Genomic DNA, 19600 nt, shown 5'->3' with positions numbered 1-19600 from the left:
ATGGTATTTTTAATATTGGGAGTGGGTGTGCGTCGCAGGTGTCATGATTGAAGAACTCTTATCCTCGAGTGGCCTCTGGGCCTTGATAAGTGGTGACTCCTTTGAAAAAAAAACAAAACCCTCTTATTTCAGCTCACCAAGTTACTGTTTTATAGAAGTTTCTAAATTCATATCGGCCTATTAATCTGACACAGGATTTTAAGATTTTGGGTTTGAAACGATTTTTTATTGCTTGAAAATATTTTGAGTTCACACATTCCTGTGAAAACTTACTTGCTTTTGGAAGTGATGAACAGAGCAAATCTAAACAAAGAAAGAAAAAGGACAAGTTATTCAAGCCATTTTCTTTTTAGTACTCATTAAAATCACTTCACCAGTCATTACAAATACGCTATATTCTTTCTACAATCTTGCTTCCTTTAGTAAATGTTTTGAATTTCAGAAGAGTTTCAGATGGGTAGATAATCTGTACAAGTCTTGGAGATGAAAAAGAGTTTTCCGGTAGCGCCTGAATGACTTTGTGTAACTTTAAATTTGTAAATATCCCAAAAATTTCACTTACCACAATTCAGTTTTCGATTCTTATTTTTTTTTTTTTCTGTATAAGCCACAGATTTTAAAATTTTGCAGGCAAAGAACAAAACATCTTTCTCGTAGGGACATGAAAAAATTATGTGCAGTAATTCTAAAACATCCAATATTTTTATCGAGCAATTTCAGTTTCTGATTGGTTGCCAGCAGAACATGGCTCCATTTGATTGGTCAGTTTCTATCGCCAGTGTCTATAAGTACAGGGTGGCACAACAAAATTGCCACCCTAGAAAAGACGGCATGATTCCATTTCCGTTTGATGAAAACCGGTTTTCTTTTTTTGTTGCATATCATCTACTAGTTGTACAAACCCCAAGAGTGATAGAAGTCTTCTATTATGCCTGAAGGTGGCACAATGTTCAACAAGCGAGATCGGACTCATGCTCTCTACCAATCCAAGTTATGACAACAGGACCATTGCCAGCACCCTCAAAATGCATTGTTGGATTGCCATGAATAACAGAGACGTGCCCAGGGTGATGAAAATAAAGTTTCCGGCCACAGTCATGGTCTTTGGTGTGGTTTTAAGTGAGGGCCACATCATAGTACATCACATCTTCAAAGTCGGTTTTAAAGTCAACACTATAAGTGTACCTGGATGTGCTGAAGTGTGTGGTGATTCCTTGGTGCAATCAGGTGGCCGTTGGCAGACCCTGCGTGTGGCAGCAGGACTTGACACTGACCCACAAGTCCAAAGAAACCCAAGCTTGGTTTTAGAAGGAGTGCTACAACTTTGTACCCTTCTCTCACTGGACCCCCTCCTTCACTGACCTGAACCTGCTGAACTACTTCATTTGGTCATATGTCAAGAACATCATCAACATGACCTCCCACAGCACCAAAGCCAGCCTGATCGCCGCCATCCACCAAGAATTCACCCAGCTCCTGTCAGTAGGCATGCTCCCAATTCCGGACGTATGATTGAGGCTGAAAGTGGCTACATTGAATAGGTATCAGCTCTATTACATCATCAAGTTACTGGAATTGATTTTTTCAATAAAAGTTTTAAAATAAAGCTGTAGTGTTGTTTTCTTTAGGGCGACATTTTTATTGTTCCATCCTGTAGAACCTTCCAGCTCAACTTATATAAAAAAATAATGCAACAAAAAGATTATTTCCTAGTGATTCCCATAGCCACCATCGGGTCATTTAATAGGTGACTTAAAGTAAAAAAATAGAATAATAAGCATCCTTTGCATAGCTAGAATATCTAATGCTAAATATTGTTACAAATGGAGCCTGACAGACGACACAGAATGAAACTTCACAATTTAAGCCAAAACATGAGAAAGCAACCAAGAAAGAAACAATTATAGTGAGCTGTACTTTTACAGTGTGGCCCAAAAATAGGTTTACAGTTATCACATATTTAGTATTATATTAACATGCCGGGGCAACACCGAGTAATCTGATTGATTATTGTTGTTATTATTATTATTATTATTATTATTATTATTATTATTATTATTATTATTATCGCTAAAAATAAAATAATTTGATTTTGGAAAATGTGGAATTACAGGTTGGAATGTTTAGTCAGGAATTTAACTCAAAAATAAAATAAACAAAGTCGATTTTGGAATTTTAAATTAGATTTTGGTTAATTAAGTAAACAAGGTTTTAGCTCATGTGAACAATACGTGATTTGGTTTGATATACAGTTAGTCAGCAGAGATCAAGCTAGAGAGTTGGCGAATAGACATGTGGACAACCCCGTTGGAAGCAGTGAAAATGTAGAAAGAGACTTAGTGTACCAAACCCTGACAAGGGAATCCATAAGATGAATAAAACCTGTGTAAAATATAACTCATTGTTATGGCGTTCTTTTAGGTTTTGGACAAATAAGAAGGTATGTGGTTCTTTTGGTCTGAGACAAGCAGGCATATTGTTACCGTTTGGTTGTAAGAAAGCTGTTTATAAAAGTTTATGTGTCATGTTTGTTAACAATGGATATTTGTGAAGAAGCGGCCACAACCACAATGGACACTTTATATACATGCAGGACACAATGAGTATTCTTATACTCTTTATACACGCATTTATTAGATATCAAAAACCCTGTTATATACACCACAAGACGATATACAAGCTCATGTAATATATATTGACACATGTAAGAAATAAAGACACGTATATATACAAGACACACGTATATGTATACACATTACATGTGTGCGTGTGCGTGTGCGTGTGTGTGTGTGTGTTATACACCCACCGGCTACACAACGCATAGACTATTTACGAGAACACTAGAACAGCAGGAAGTTCGTTATGCCTGTAAGCATATGAAAGCCATTAGCATAATTTTAGCATTAAACAGAAATTATTTAATCTCTCAGATGTTCAAAATGCCATCCTTCAACATTGCAACATTCTTCAAATCTCTCCAGGACACACTGACACACAGTGCTGCACAAATTCAGATTTTCATCATTTTTTTTTTGTGAATGCATCATGAATGTAATCTTTTCAATTCATCTAATATTTTTGGTTTCTGCTCATAGACGATTTCTTTACAACGCCCCCCCCCAAAAAAAAGAAATCCATTGGTGTCGACCAAGGTTAATGTGATGGTCATTCGATGTTGCCTCTTGGTTAGCGCTATGAAAATTAAATAAATTGCAAGCAACAAGGAAAAAGAAATGTAAATTTAAGTTAGATTTATATTCTGAGGAATGTTTTATAATGGTTGTAACTTAGCAAGTAACTTAAAGGATATGAACGATATTTTAATAATTGTAAACCTACTTTTGGACTAACATATATATAAATATATATATATATATATATATATATATATATATATATATATATATATATATATATGTGTGTGTGTGTATTCATTTATTTAGCAAAAATGGTAATTAGTAAAAACCTGAAGAGAGTTCTCAATACTATTGCAGAGCAAATATGTGTTTTATTTTTTTATGACCGTTTAATCTGTTTAGTTACACATGTTTCGGTTGCCGAATCATATTTACGATCCGACTTTACAGAAATGGTTATCATTATTTGGAAAAGTGAATTTAGAGGAAACCCGAGGAATATATATATATATATATATATATATTAGTCCAAAGAAAACATATTATAAAATATATTAGTCCAAAGAAACATATTATAAAAACTTAAAATTGATAAATGCTAACTTTTACGAAAAATAGAAAATATAGATGCATACATTTTTCCTTTGAAAAAAAAAGAAAATGGAATAAAATTGTTAGGGCGAATGTTTTAGATGAAGATTGGTTATTCATATTATTTGGATCTATCTGAAATAATACAAAAATGGAAACATATTGAAAAACTCTACCAAAAACTGGCAAGAATGACTACCCACCTCACATTCCTATGCTGATGCCATGATATTAAGCTAGTGCCTCCGGGCTTAGACACAAAGGATCGCAAAATGAGTAGGGTATGAGCTTGTCCGAGACAGAATCCTCAACAGTCAATAGAAGAAACATCATTTACAGACTGAAATTTCGAGCAACCTTACCCCATTCCTGGAGAGTATATCTCAGACTGAAGACAAAACCCGCATCCAAGAATACCTGGATATATCCTGAAAGAAAGAATTGAAGGAGGTAAAGTCTTACCAAATAAAAAAATTGGAAAATCTAAAAACTAAGGACGTAAATTTATGTCCACCATTCATCAATGAGAGCCATTATTAACCAAAGTAGACATCAACTAACTCCCTCTGAAGAATCAGTGCTAAACAAAAGTCTCGACTTTGCCACAACTAGCAAGTAGTGAATTCCATACATAGATATGATAGCTGCAATAGAGGAGGCAGCCTTGAATAAACCCAAAGCATAAGGAAATGAACTTGGGTGGAAGGTGAGACAAGCATTTGAGAATTCAAAACCTCCAAAACTGAACCTTTCAAAGGGAGAAGTATTAGCTATCAAATCCCTGCGTGGTGACAGTGATATCATAATACTACCAGCAGATAAAGGCAATGCTACAGTGTTAATGGACAGAGCAGAATATTCTAAGAAATTGGCAGATTTAATAGAATCTTGTGGCTACTGTAAAGTGAAAAAGAATCCGACCTTGAAAACGGAAAGGAAGCTGTCACAGATCCTCAGTAAGAACAAGGACCTAATATCACCTGCAAAATACAGACAGCTAGTACAGCATTACAGCAAGCTACCACACCTATACAGCCTCCCTAAGATCCACACGGACGGTATTTTATTAAGGCCCATTGTCAGTGCCCAAAGTTCAGCATGCCATCCATTGAGTCGATTCCTGGTAGATATAATCACCCCAATCATCGGCAAATCTCCATCATACGTCAAGAATTCAGCTCACTTCATGGAAATAATAAACAATGCTTCCATTCATTCCAACCAGATGGTGAGTCTAAATGTAGCGAGTCTGTTCACAAAAGTACCCTCTGATGAGACTTTGCCAGTGGTACGAGATAAGTTGACTTCTGATACCTCATTGAAGGAATGCACTTGCATCCCAACTGACAATATAATGGAGATGTTGATCATCTGTGTAGAAACTACATACTTTGTGATGGGATCTAATATATATTGGCAGGAAGAAGGTTTGGTGAAGGGATTATCATTGTCCCTAGTACTGACGAATGCATACATGGAATACTTTGAGGAAATGGCATTAGGATCAACACCACTAAAGCCAACAATGTGGTTTCGATATGTAGATGACACATTAATACTCTGGACCCATCAGGAAAATGTTCAAACATTACTAGACCATGTGAACTCGATCCGTCTAAGTATACGGTTCACAATGAAAAAAGAACAGAACAACAAATTATCGTTTCTAGATGAGCTGATAACCCGCACTGGTCAGGGATTTATGTCAACTGTGTACCGAAAGCCAACTTTCACTGGACAGTACTTAAATTTCAAATCCCACTATCCATATAATGTAAAGAAAGCAATATGTGGTAACCTCAGTGCATATCAAGAGGAAATGGACAGTTTAAGAGAAACACTCCACCGAAACAACTATCCAGAGAGCGTGACATCAGCTCCAAGAAATGTGGACCAGACACAAAAGAACACTACTCAGAAACTCACCATAGTTTATATACCATATATGAAGGGCTTGTCTGAAAAACTTCAACGAATATGTAATCCATATGACATCAGGATGGTATTTAGGAGTGATTCAACTATCTGGAAACAGCTTGTGAGAGTCAAGCCTCCTAGAGAAAAAAAATCATGACTAAGAAGTGCATATATGAAATCCCATGTAAATGTGGAATATACAAAGGCGAGACGTGTCGTCTACTAAAAGTACAGCCAGAAGAACATTGAAAAGCCATAGTACCTAGAGAGATTGAAAAATCAGGTATAGTTGACCACACCTGGAAGGAAAACCATCTACCGTTATGGTACGAAGTAAAAATTATAAACAGAGAAGAACGGTGGAAAGTAAAACGACTCAAAGAAGCAGCAGATATGCTGGGAGATAACCAGTTACTAAGTAGACCTAGTATAGAATTTGATACGTTATGGGAATCATTAATTATAAAACAAAAGATAATATACACAAATAATAAGCAAAAACATTAATATATATATATATAGCTATGATGAAAATAATGGGAATAGTATTCCGACAAAATAGAGAAAATAAAAAGGAACAAACCGTATTATGTGTTCATCAACGTTTCGTCTTTATTTCGAGACTTCTTCTGGATGAATGAGATTAAGAAACAAAAAATACCAGTACATAATATTTGAAAATGTTTCACGTGCACAGTGTGACGCAGTTCTATTTCAGAGAAACGGAAAAAGACGTTGGAAATTCAAAAGGGGGGGGGGCTAGCGCTGTTAAAGAGAAGGAAATTTTAGTGACGTCATATAGTCGTTAATGTAATTTTAAAACTATGAAACGCAGTTAACATTCTTATTGGAAAAAAGATATATCTGTTGAAATTCAAATATAGGTTTGTAACAGAAATAAAATGAGTGTTTTTTATGTAATTTATTGATTGAGATTATGTGTTAATTATTGCAGGGGGTGTTTGAATGGTGTGAGAAAGTTAACCTGTGTCTACAGTTAAATAATGTTCTTTTAATAAAAGTTTATTTATTAATGGCGCTATGTTATAAAAAACCCCACGTTGTTTAATAGTGCTTGAAATTGTGATAAGCGCAGATTCAAGAAGTCTCTGGCGCGGTTTATTTGAAATAAATTTAACTACTTTTGCTTGTTTAAAGTCAAAGATGTGATTATGTTGCAATGAATGAGAGAATAATGCACTTAGAGAATTGCTATTTTTTATATCTCTTTTATGTTCATTGAGCCTTTTTTCCAATTTACGCTGAGTTTCACCAACGTATTTATGATGGCAATTATGGCAAGGAATAGTGTATATACCTCCATTGGAAATTGGTTTGTTATGGAGATGTTTCGTAGTTTTTAATATATGTCTTATGGTTAGTGATGTGGTTTGTACGATAGGAATTTTTAGTTTGTTTAGTGTGTTACAGATTATTGTATTATTGGTGTGTGTAGGTAAAAGAAGATGTCTGTTTATTAGGGAAAGGTCTGGTGTGTATGATTTTTTATTATTATTTATTCTGGAAAATATTTGTGTGGCTTTTCTCTTAGCATTCAATATGAAATATGTCGGATATTGCAAGGTTTTCAAAATGTTTGTAAGGTATTTGAATTCTTCGTCCAGATATTCAGAACTGCAAATTCTGAAAGCGCGTAAGAAGAAACCAATTATCATCCCTGTTTTTATTTTATTGTTATGGCGTGAATAGAAATGTATGTAATCGTTTTTGTGTGTAGTTTTGCGGTGAACTTTGAAGGATAGTTTATTATTGGATTTTATAATAAGTATGTCAAGAAAAGGTAATGAGTTATTGTTTTCTGTTTCATAGGTAAACTTTATGGAAGGTTCGACTGAGTCTAATTTGTCTCTAATGATATTTATGCACGTATTTTCAGGAAGAAAAATTAAAATGTCCTCAATGTATCTGAAATACTCTGTGTTTGGAGGTAATCTGAATTTGAAAAGACCAGATTCTAGGAATTCTAAGAAAAGGCAAGCTAATACTCCACTAAGAGGGTTACCCATAGGAAGACCAAAATTTTGTTTATAGAAATTGTTATTGAAGTGAAAATAAGTCATGTTAGTTATAAGTCTAATGAGTTTTATAAGAGTGTCGAGAGGAAAAGGTAAGCTAATGTTAGATTTTTTAAATGTTTAAGGAGTAAATTCAAGCATTTTTTAATGGGGACATTAGTATATAATGATGTTATATCTAAGCTGTGTATAGTTTTGTTTTGTACGTTAATGTTTTTTATTTTGTTCAGTAAATCTCCGGAGTTCTTTATGTGGGAGGTGCTGATAGTGCCCAGTAGTGGAGTCAAAACGTTGGATATGGCACATGCAATTTTGTGTGTTGCACTACCGATGCCGGATATTATAGGGCGCATACGGATGTCTGGTTTGTGAGTTTTGGGGAGGCCATATAGTGATAGAACATTGGGGTGGTATTCAATGTATGACATCCAAGTTTTATTGTTTTTTATAAGTTTTTTATAAGATTGGTTGAAATTCTCAATACTTCGATTTACTGTCTTTAAATCAGTTTTGGTGTAAGTGTCGTTGTCTGCCAACAATGTGGAAACTTTTTCCAAGTATTCATCTTTTTCCATTAAGAGTATACCACCACCTTTATCAGCTGGTGATATAATCAAGTTCTTATTATTCGCTAGGTGTTTCAAAGCATCTATGTATTGTTGGCAGACAACGACACTTACACCAAAACTGATTTAAAAAAAACTTGTTTACGTTAGACTTGAAGACAACCATCAAAAACTTGTTTACGTTAGACTTGAAGACAACCATATTGTAGTCAGCTAGAAAGCAGAAAAATGGGAGATAATTCCATAGGCGTGCAGTTCTAAGAAAGAAGCTTTGCTCATGGAATCTACGCTAAGGTTTAGGCACAGATAAAGAGTGGGGGAAACTAGTGATAGTGTTTTCTGCTAGACGGGTGTTTCTTGTGAAAGTTTGGCAAGGGGGGACCATAGAATATAGCTCAGCCGAGCACCTGCCATGAAAATAACGATAAAGCAGAGACAAACTCGCAACATATCTTCTGTGAGAAAGAGGTTGCAGGGAAGAGAAAAGGACATCCCCCACAAAGCTACGAAGTTTATTTTGAACTCTATCAAGGCAGGATAAGTCCTTTCTAGCAGCTCCTGCCCAGATGTGGCAACAGTACTCCATCCTTGGACGTACCTGGCTCTTATATAGTGATATAATGGACTGATCCAACACCCCTCAAATGAATGGACTGTTACGTCTATAAAAAGACAAGCAAACTCTCCTCACGTGGGAGACAGAATTTAGTACTAAGCTGTCAATGGACGCTTAAAAATGTGTGTACCTTTTTACCTAAATAAACCCTTTCTGTACAACCCCAGTAATGACTTGTTATTCATATAATCTACGATATAACAACTGGCGACGAAGAATTCGAACGAAACTCACTAAAAAACAAAGCGAAGGAAAAAGCACACAAGAAGATTAACGCGCAGAAAACAAAAGAAATCCAAAGAAGGAAGAAGAAAAAAAACTTCGACAGAGCCAACATTTAAAAAGTAAGTGTTTCAGTCTGTTACGGTCCTAAAAAAAAAAAAGAGAAATTGACATTTTGAAGCGAACATTTTTTTGAAAAGAACATTTAAAAAAAAAAAGAAGTGTCCATTTCAAGTTTTATTCAGCTGGAAGTGTTTTTTTTTTTCTCTTCGGAAGGAAATTGTGCTTTTAATTCATTGAATTTATAGGACATTAGAGTGAATCTTTTGTTTAATTGTGTGGTTTTGTAAAAAAAAAAATTTTTTTTAACATGGAGCAATTAGCGGAATTCACTAGAACTATGCAATCGGCATTGTTTGCACAACAAAAGCAAATGGAATTACTTCAGCAACAACAATTGAAGCAAAGCGAAATACTATAGAGTATTTTAACGCAGCAGAAAAACTGTCGTTTCACTCCCGAAGGAATAGCAAATTCTTTATCCGAATTTGTATACGAGCCGACAAATGGGTTAACTTTTCCGGCATATTTTCGGAGATACGAAAATATTTTTGCTAAGAGATGTCAGTCTTGGACAGACGAAGAGAAGATTATCCTTCTTCTTCAAAAACTTGGATCTCAGGAAAATATAAAGTATACGAATTTTATCCTGCCAAAGAAACCTGAAGAGATTTCTTTTAGTGAAACAATAAAAATATTGTCAAACATTTCAGTGAACGAGATAGTCTATTCTATACACGTTATAAATGCTTAAATATCATGAAGATTTTATTACTTATGCAGGGAAAGTGAATGCTCATTGTGAATCCTTTAAATTAAAAGACCTCAAAGAGGATATGTTTAAAAGTCTAATCTTTGTGCAAGGTTTAACAGCCTCTAAAGATAAGGATATTCGTTCAAGGATATTATCCATTATGAACCAAGACACAGAAATAACGTTACAAAAAGTTACGGAAGAGTGTCAGAAACTGTTAAATTTAAAGCAGGACAATACAAGCATCGAAGGAAAAAATTTTGAAGAAAAAAAATAGGGGAAAAAAAATGGAAAGGGTGATGAAATGTGCACACGAAAAATCCTGTAAGACATGTGGGGGAAAAAACCACTTCACTAAAGATTGTTACTTTAAATACAAAATATGTAACAAATGTAATAAAAAAGGCCATAAATCAACGGTATGCAGGAAAGGAAAATACCGAAAAGCAGAAATAAAGACCATTGGTTCTAAAAATGAGTCTAGGTGTGATAAAAGAAAATATATTGAAATTAAAATTAATGGCTGTAATGTGAACTGTCTTCTAGATACGGGAAGCGACATAAGTATAATTGACGAAGTAACTTGGAAGAAAATTGGGTTTCCAAAGTTACAAAATACAAAAAAAATTGCCAGAAGTGTGTCTGGAAATAAACTAAAATTTAAGGGTAAATTTTTTACCAATGTGTCTCTAAAGGAGAATGCTGTGAAAACCAAGTTATATGTCGTACCGGGGAAAAATTCTAATTTGTTCGGTATAGACTTAATGATTCTTTTTAATTTATGGGGAAAACCCATAAGCTCATTTTGCAATAAAGTAAGTCTGGCGGGTTTAGAAAATTCTAAACTACCAAGAAAGCTTATTGACGAATTAAAAAAAGACTTTAAAGAGGTATTCTCTGAAGGTTTGGGTTGCTGCACGAAAACGGAGGTGAAATTTGAACTAAAGGACGAAGTTAAACCAGTTTTCAAACCCAAAAGAAAGGTTCCATATTCAACATTAGAAACTATAGAGAAAGAATTAAAGAGACTTCAAGATATTGGAGTAATAGAAAAAGTGGACTATTCTGAATGGGCTTCACCCACGGTTTACGTTAAGAAGAAAAATAATAAAATCAGGGTATGTGCAGACTTTTCGACAGGTCTAAATGATTGTCTCAAGGAGCATAACTACCCGCTTCCTACCCCAGAGGAAATTTTTTCGAAGTTAAGCGGAGGAAAAATTTTTACAAAAATTGATTTGTCTGAAGTGTATTGGCAAGTAAAAGTCCAGGAAGATTGTGCTAAGTACCTGACATTAAATACCCATAAGGGACTATTTTCACTAAAACGTTTGCCTTTTGGTTTAAAAGTAGCCCCAAATTTGTTCCAGAAATTATGGATACAATGCTAGCAGGTTTGGATTTTGCTATGGCCTATCTAGATGACATCCTTATAAGAAGTAAAAATGTGGAAGAGCATAAGATCCACATTAGCAAAGTATTCGAGAGAATATCAAACTATGGATTGAAAGTGGCTCTCGAAAAATGTAATTTTGGGATGGACAAAATTCAATATTTGGGACAAGTGATTGATCGAAATGGTAGAAAACCTAATTCTAATAGGACTGAAGCAATCAAAAACATGCCTAGACCAGAAAATATAGTGCAGCTACAGTCATTTTTGGGACTAGCAAATTATTATAATTCTTATATCCCAAATATGCATGAACTAAGAGCACCTTTAAACGAATTATTGAAAAAGAATAAAAAATGGCTCTGGACAAAAGAATGTGATGAAGCATTCCTAAAGATTAAAAAATGTCTGTTATTGGATTTAGCACTAGCTCACTACGATCCGAAAAAAGAATTAATTGTAGCAGCAGATGCGAGCAAATACGGTTTAGGTGCTGTGCTACTACACAGACTAAAAGATGGATCGACTAAACCAATTATTCATGCCTCAAGGGTTTTGCTACCCGCAGAAAAAAATTATAGTCAGATAGAAAAAGTAGGTCTGGCAATTGTATACGCCATGAGGAAATTTCATAGGTTCATCCATGGAAGATTTTTTATCTTGGAAATGGACCACAAACCTTTGTTATCGATTTTTGGTTCCAAAAAAGGAGTTCCTACTCATACGGCTAATAGGTTACAAAGATGGAGCATGATTCTGTTAAACTACAATTTTAAAATGAAACACCTAGCATCCAGCAAAATTGCACACGCAGATGGTTTGTCCAGGTTGATCCCAAATAAAACTGAATTACTTGAAGAAACTGTTATAGCTGCACTAAAAGAAGAAAATGAACTAACAGATATATTAATAAATACTGTTAGGGAACTTCCGGTAACACTTGAGGAAATAAAGAAAGCAGCAAGAACAGATGAATACATTAACAAGATAAAAAAACAAGTGGGACAAAAAGAAAAGAAGAGGAAAGGATTAACAGTTTTTCCATTTTCAAAGTGCGATGAAACTCTAATGTACGCAGATAGAGTGGTAATACCTCAAGTATTACAGAAGAGAATTTTAAAAGAATTCCACATGGGACATCCTGGAATCTCCAGAATGAAAGCACTAATGAGAGCATATACATACTGGCCTGGAATGGATCAGGACATAGAAAAAATGATAAAATTATGTAAGGGTTGCCAACTAGCAGCAAAAGCGCCGCCCACTAAGACGCAACCTTGGCCTAAAACAGATATACCATGAACGCGGATCTATATAGATTACGCAGGACCTCTAAAAGGATATTATTACCTGGTAATAGTAGGTAGCATGTCGAAATGGCCAGAAATTTTTAAATTCAAACATCCTACAGCGGCAAACACAATAAAGGCGTTGGACGAGGTATTTGGGCGTTTTGGCGTACCAAAAACAATTGTTAGTGATAATGGCACCATGTTCAAAGGTCAAGAATTTAAGATCTACTGTGAGTCACTGGCCATAGAGCATATCACAACACCAACTTTTACCCCTCGATCTAACGGACAAGCTGAAAGATTTGTCGATACTTTTAAACGAGTGTTAAAAAAGAACGATAACATCGACACTGAAGAAAAAAGTCTTCAGAAATTTTTAGCAGTGTACAGGATAACGCCTAATCCGAATACAAATGTAAATTTATCCCCAGCGGAAATAATGTTTGCCAGAAAAAAGTGCGCTCTGTGTTCGACCGGTTAATTCCGAGTAAAAAAGTAAAAAAAAGTGTAAAAGATAATGTACGATACAAGATATATAAGGACGGGGATAAAGTTTTTTTCAACAATTATCGGGCAGGGAAGAGTTTTTGGGAAGAAGGCATAATCTCAAAAAGAATTGGAAGAATGGTCTACATTATAAAAGGTCAGACATTTTCCCACAAAAAACATATAAACCAACTCAGACCCCGATATATTGAAATAGTTAAAAACAATGAAGTACCGATGGAAGTACTGTCAATTTTTCACATAGAGCCTCCAAAAAAGGAAGCACCAGTAACTGAAAATACAAGTCACTCTCCAAAATCCAAAAATTCGCAAACGCAAATTTTAAGGAGAAGTGAAAGAAAAAGAAAAAGAACTGAATTTTTTGGACAAAGTCAAAAAAGAAAAAAATGGTGAAGCGAAATTCTAGGGAAGAATTTAGCTTGGGAGGAAGGTGATATAATGGACTGATCCAACACCCCTCAAATGAATGGACTGTTACGTCTATAAAAAGACAAGCAAACTCTCCTCACGTGGAAGACAGAATTTAGTACTAAGCTGTCAATGGACGCTTAGAAATGTGTGTACCTTTTTACCTAAATAAACCCTTCCTGTACAACCCCAATAATGACTTGTTATTCATATAATCTACGATATAACATATAGATAGAGAATTGCATCAGCAGTGAGATATCTACTGGATCGATAGAAGGATCCCACCATTTTTCCAGCGACCTTGGTAATGGATTTAATGTATGTGTTCCATTTAAGATCAGGAGTAAAGGTCAAGCCTAGAAGCTTGTCAAAACATGAGGCCTCCCCAAGACGAGAGCCATTCATTTCAATTGATGCCAGATGAGGATGAGAACATTGATGATGTAAAGATAAAAGCTTGGTTTTAGATGCATTAAAAGTAACAAGTCACTCCTTTCTCCATTGTACCACTTGCTCAAGATCAGAAGAGAGATAATCAGACAAAACTTGATTGTTTACGGTCTTTGATGTGCTACCATAGATAGTAGTGTCATCAGCATAGATGTCTACAAATGATGTAAGGATGTGATTTGGAAGATCATTAATATAAATTAGGAAGAGAGTTGGGCCCAGGATGGACCCTTGAGGGACTCCAGCATTAATACTAAGAGCTTCTGATTTCTGCCCATTAACCACTACTCTTATGAACCCATCAGAGAGAAATTATTTAATAATTGAGAAGACATTTCCAGCTATACCATAGCTGGAGATCTTGTTAAGTAAACCTTTATACCATACTCTATCAAAGGCCTTTGATATGTCAAGAGCAATTGTCCTAGAAAGGTAGCCTCCGTCAAGAGATTCCCTAATCCTATGAGATATAACTGTAAGCACATCTGCCGTAGATCTAGCAGAATGGAAACCATATTGCGCATCACTAAGAAGGTTATTTTTGCTAAGATGGTTGATTACTTCTCTATTTAACACAGATTCCAGCAACTTACTCATGATGCACAGGAAACTTATTTGCCTGTACTGTGAGAGAGATGAGCGATCACCTGAATTCTTAAATACAGGGCATACTTTCCAGGGTGACGAGAAATAATTCTCCTAAAGACAATGTTTAAATAGTTTTGTAAGGATGGGCGCAAGTTCTGGTTGAAGTCTTTTGAGTACTATAATTGGAATACCGTCCAGGCCGGTTGCTTTACTGGAATCAAGGTTTTTGATTAGCTTGGCAAAATCACATACAAATATTTGTATATCACATAGCATGTTTTCTGATACAGGAGGAAATATTTGAGGTTGGCAGCCTTGGTCACAAAGGTAAAAATTAGCTGCAAAGTTCTTGGCAAAGAGTTTGACTTTGTCTGATGCTGACGAGATTACCCCAGGTCCATTTATGAGAGTTGGGATAGAGCACACGCTTCTGTTCAGGATTCTGTTTGCTATTTGCCAAAACTAGTGGGAACCAAGCCGCTGCTCAGCTACTTTAGACTTAACGGATTGAGCATACAACTCTCTTGCGTTCTTTATTACTTTTTTGCAGTGGTTGCTGGCAGTTCTGAAAGTGACTTTAGTCTCAGTACATCTATTACGTTGGAAGCAATGAAAAAAGTAATTTCTATGCGCAATGGCAGCAGCACATTCTGGAGATAACCACGGCTGGCTGCTAGGTTTTTGCTGGAATTTTTTCGAGGGTATGAAACGATCTATACCTACAATTAACCATTCTGTCAAGTCTGGTACTATAGAGGACACATCCTTTTTAAACATGGAACGCAGAGGTAGATCAGATATAAATGTGCGGAAGCTATCCCAGTCAGCCATAGAGTATCGATATACTGTACGATGGAGAGGTACATCTGGGGACTTATTACATTTCATTTTTATTTTAACTGATACAACTGAGTGGTTGGAAGATCCAAGTGGAGACAGAACAGAAGCTGATCACAGTTCAGCGCAAGTTGTAAGAAAGAGGTCTAGGAGACTTTCATACTGGTCGTCAGTATCGGGAACATGGATGGGTTCGTGAACAATCTGAGTGAGGTAATAAGCAATGGAAAAATTATGACAGAACCTCCCCTCATCATCGGTCTTGTTTGAGTGAGTTAACCATTCCCCATTGTGAACATTGAAGTCTCCACAGACATGAATATTAGCTGAAGGATAAGCAGATAGGGCGTGGTCAATTTTCTCAGATATGCTTTTAAAGATAGTAACTCTGCTGTTGTGGGGGCGATAAATGAAATGCTAGTAGTTTTAGCTAGTGCAACCCGGAAGCACATATAGGGTAAGTTAGGATCTTCACCTATAGAAGATCTAAGGTTACATCGACCGAAACGTTGTGAAAATCACAGTCAGGATGAGAACAGTAGTCCGATGAATCCAAATAATAAAATTGTTAGGGTTAGGATTTTAGAAATCTATTTTAGTTATAAATAAACTGAATCGGAAAAAAAGATGATATCATGTACTAGAAAGAAAGTAAGCAAAAAGCAAATCATCTGAATTATATTTCTGAATTTTTGAGATGAGGATAATTTGTATCATTCGGACTGCTGTTCTTGAATGTTATCTTGAGTGTTATTCGCACAACGTTTCGACCCATGTAATCTCCGAATTCTTCAGGTGTATCTTGTCAAACTCAGGAATCTACATGGAATTTCAAACAGAACTCTTTATTTAATCCATGGGGGTAACATGCTTTAGTTCTGTCATCCATGACTGAGTAGAAATCCTAATTAATTCATCATTTGTATTTTAATTGGACGAAAGCATGCTACTTCCATATATTAAATAAAGGTTTTTTTTCAAATGTGTAGATTCCTAACATCTGAAGAAGGTTGGAGGTTAACATCGGCCGAAACATTGACGAGACTGGTAGTCTGAATAATCCAAATTATCTCAAGATGAGACTGGTAGTCTAAATAATCAAAATTATCAATCCTCATCTCAAAAAATCAGAAACATAATTTAGTTTGTTTTTCTTGGTTTCTTTCTTTTATATTATATCTTTTTTTCCGAATCATAAAAATTCAGAAACATAAAAAAATAATATTTTTAGAAATAATTTTCATTCGGTTAAATTTTTCGGCTAAAACATTTTCATTAAAAAATCAGTCAGATGTTGATTTTTTTTTACTATAATACTTGAATGTTATTTTGCCCTTAAGTGGTCAACTACATCTATATATAGAACCTAGCTAAAAAGAAATTGTTGCTAGTATACCTTATCAAAGAATAGCTCATAAAAAGCAAATTAAATGTTGATATTGTTTTTGTAGAATCTTACTTGAGGAATTTTGTCTTTTTGAGATCGCAGTGTGATTCCCATGGAAACTTGCATATAAGTTCTTCTTTTCGCATTCTTCTTCATCACGAGATGGATCTTTCTTTCCAAGCTCTCCACACACTTGTTGCTTTTGTATGTGACCTTATGTTGGCCAAATGTCTGGCATACGAAGCACTGTATTGGAAATGAAGAGAAAAGTTTGATTTTCTCGATCGTAAATCCAATTTTAATTTCTTTGAGGGTATTTCGGCAAGTTGAATGCGAGTATATATGCCATTGTCAGAATAATCTTGCCATTTCATGCCGATTCTTTTGTATCCAGTTACAGTTTCCTACTTATGCGATGCCATTTCCATTTTTTTTTTTTTTCTGTTGCCAGAATCAGTTCCTCGCTTCAGATCCTTCATTTACTAACTTAGCTTTACATAAATAACTGTCCTACCAGCAGTTGAATTTGCCAGTTGCAATTGCATGCAGAGGGGTAAAGATTACCACTGCCAAAGAGTAAAGTTTCCTAAGAATAATGTACCCACTCTTAGTGTAGAATTTTCTTTTAGGAGTAATGTTTCTATGATTTTGTTTTTTAACAATAACGTTTTCTTAGAATATAAATAACTACCAGTTCAGCCCGGCTTTGCTCGGGCCGTATGTATTGTTCATAATTTTATGTGCATATATATATATATATATATATATATATATATATATATATCTCAAAAAGTTTGACTCATGTCCGGGTGACCTACATCTAAAATTTCAAGTGTTTAGACTCAAAATTGGTGGAGGAGTTTGGTAGAGCATGTCCGAATACCCTTTATATAAAATTTCAAATGTTTAAACCCAAAATTGGCTGAATGCTAGAGACTGCAAAGATCAAATCTTTTGAACTTTAATTCCTTGGTATCCAAATTGTCGGCCAAAGACCGATTAAAAAGCTTGCCCTATGTCTGAATACACTTTATGTAAAATTTCAAATGGCTGAGAGGTCAAATTTTTTTTAATTTTGACCCCAATTGTGACCCTTTAACATTTATTGTTTTTGGCTTAAATCAAGTTAATAAGTTTGATCCATGTCCAAGGAACCTACATCTAAAATTTTAAGTGTTTAGACCCAAAATTTGCAGAGGAGTTTAGTAGAGTTTTCAAAGGTCAAATCGTTGAACTTTGACCCCTTGACAGCCAAATTTCTGTCCGAAAACCGATTAAAAAGATTTTTCCAAATCTCAATACCCCTTATGTCAAATCTTGAGTCTGTAGACTGAAAATTAACAGAGTAATTTGGTAGGGAAATGTACACACACAGACACACACAGACAATTTCATTTTTATAGATATACTAGCACTTCGATCCTTCATGACTGAGACAATTTTTATTTTTGTTCCTATCCAGAGCGCGCTTTTTGGGGAGCTGGATCTTCCCCATATTAAAAACCGACCTTGTGTCTAATTCTGCCCTTGTGGGGAGGCAAGTAAATAGGATCGTATGTATGTACATACGTACATTAAAGGTACTACCATATTAATACATAGATACCACACCATATTAGTTTTCGAGGTTATGAAATAGCACCAAAAGTATCAGTGAACATGATTCTTCCAACACTAAAATCCCATCATCATCATCATCCTGCTGCCTCAGCAGAGATAGAACTCATTACACCCTTCCAGTATTCCCTATCTGTCATAGCACTCAAAAGATCTTTCTTGGAGATGAATGTATCTTGTTGTATTCTATCTGGAAAAGTTAACTTACGTGATCGATTGCGAGATGATGGATGCCTCCACAGTACAAATGATGAAACAAGTTCATCTGTGGCACGTGCATAGTGCCCAGAAAACTGAACACATCTCTTGCAAACTGTGGTTGATACTCTCGGTAAATCTCCATATATCATTTCTAAAGTTGGGTAGTTTCGCCATGAGAGATTGAGTACTCTTCTCAAAAGACGTGTGTAACATCCATCCAAACGACGCTATTGTTTTGCTGAAAGAGTCCCAGTTTCAGATCCTTCAGATCCATAGAGTAAGATTGGCTCAATAAGTACACGGAAGACTTGGATTTTGAATTTGCAAGCAAGATTGGATTTCCAGATCTTATCCATTTTGTTACAAGCAGTCCTTTCTAATGTTAAAGTCTTTCTCAGAGTTCCTTATGTGTGATCTTAGATACTTGTAGTCTTCAACCGTGGCTACCGAGAAAGAAGGCCGATGCATATGACAGCGTAACGTCACTTCCTAATTAAGTTGTAGGTATAGACAGTTTCTGGTATTCAACCACGTGGTCATGCTAACAGGCATAAACAATATGGCTACCAATATGTGTTACCGATTGTCCATGTATGTTCTAAAGAAAAAGAACAATTCTTCATTTGGAAAATAATTATTATAATTACACAGTTGGGATAATTTTAATCAAAATATCGTAAGTGAATTCGTGTTTGAACTTTTATTTTTATTGGAGAAAGTCGAATATTCCATTCTATTTATTTTTTTTTTTTTACTGCAAAACAAACAATTTTTATATAAGAATATTTTTCAGTCCGTTCTTTTAATAATAAATAAAACTTTTCACTAAGTATTTCCAAATATTTTAATGTAAGCATTTTTCACGGCACTGTTTTTTTGTTTTTTTACGATTGGTGAATTATCAATATTTTAGCACGGGGCGTAATTTATTTCTTCAAAATATATCAAAACTTCAAGTTTTTGTTTTTTATAATATTTTAACTGTAAATAATTTACATGATGGGTTTGTTTTACTATA

Source organism: Euprymna scolopes, chromosome 10 (genome assembly GCF_053919585.1).
Source record: "Euprymna scolopes isolate OS-2025 chromosome 10, ASM5391958v1, whole genome shotgun sequence".
Lineage (NCBI taxonomy): Eukaryota > Metazoa > Mollusca > Cephalopoda > Sepiida > Sepiolidae > Euprymna > Euprymna scolopes.
This window is presented reverse-complemented; position numbering follows the sequence as displayed.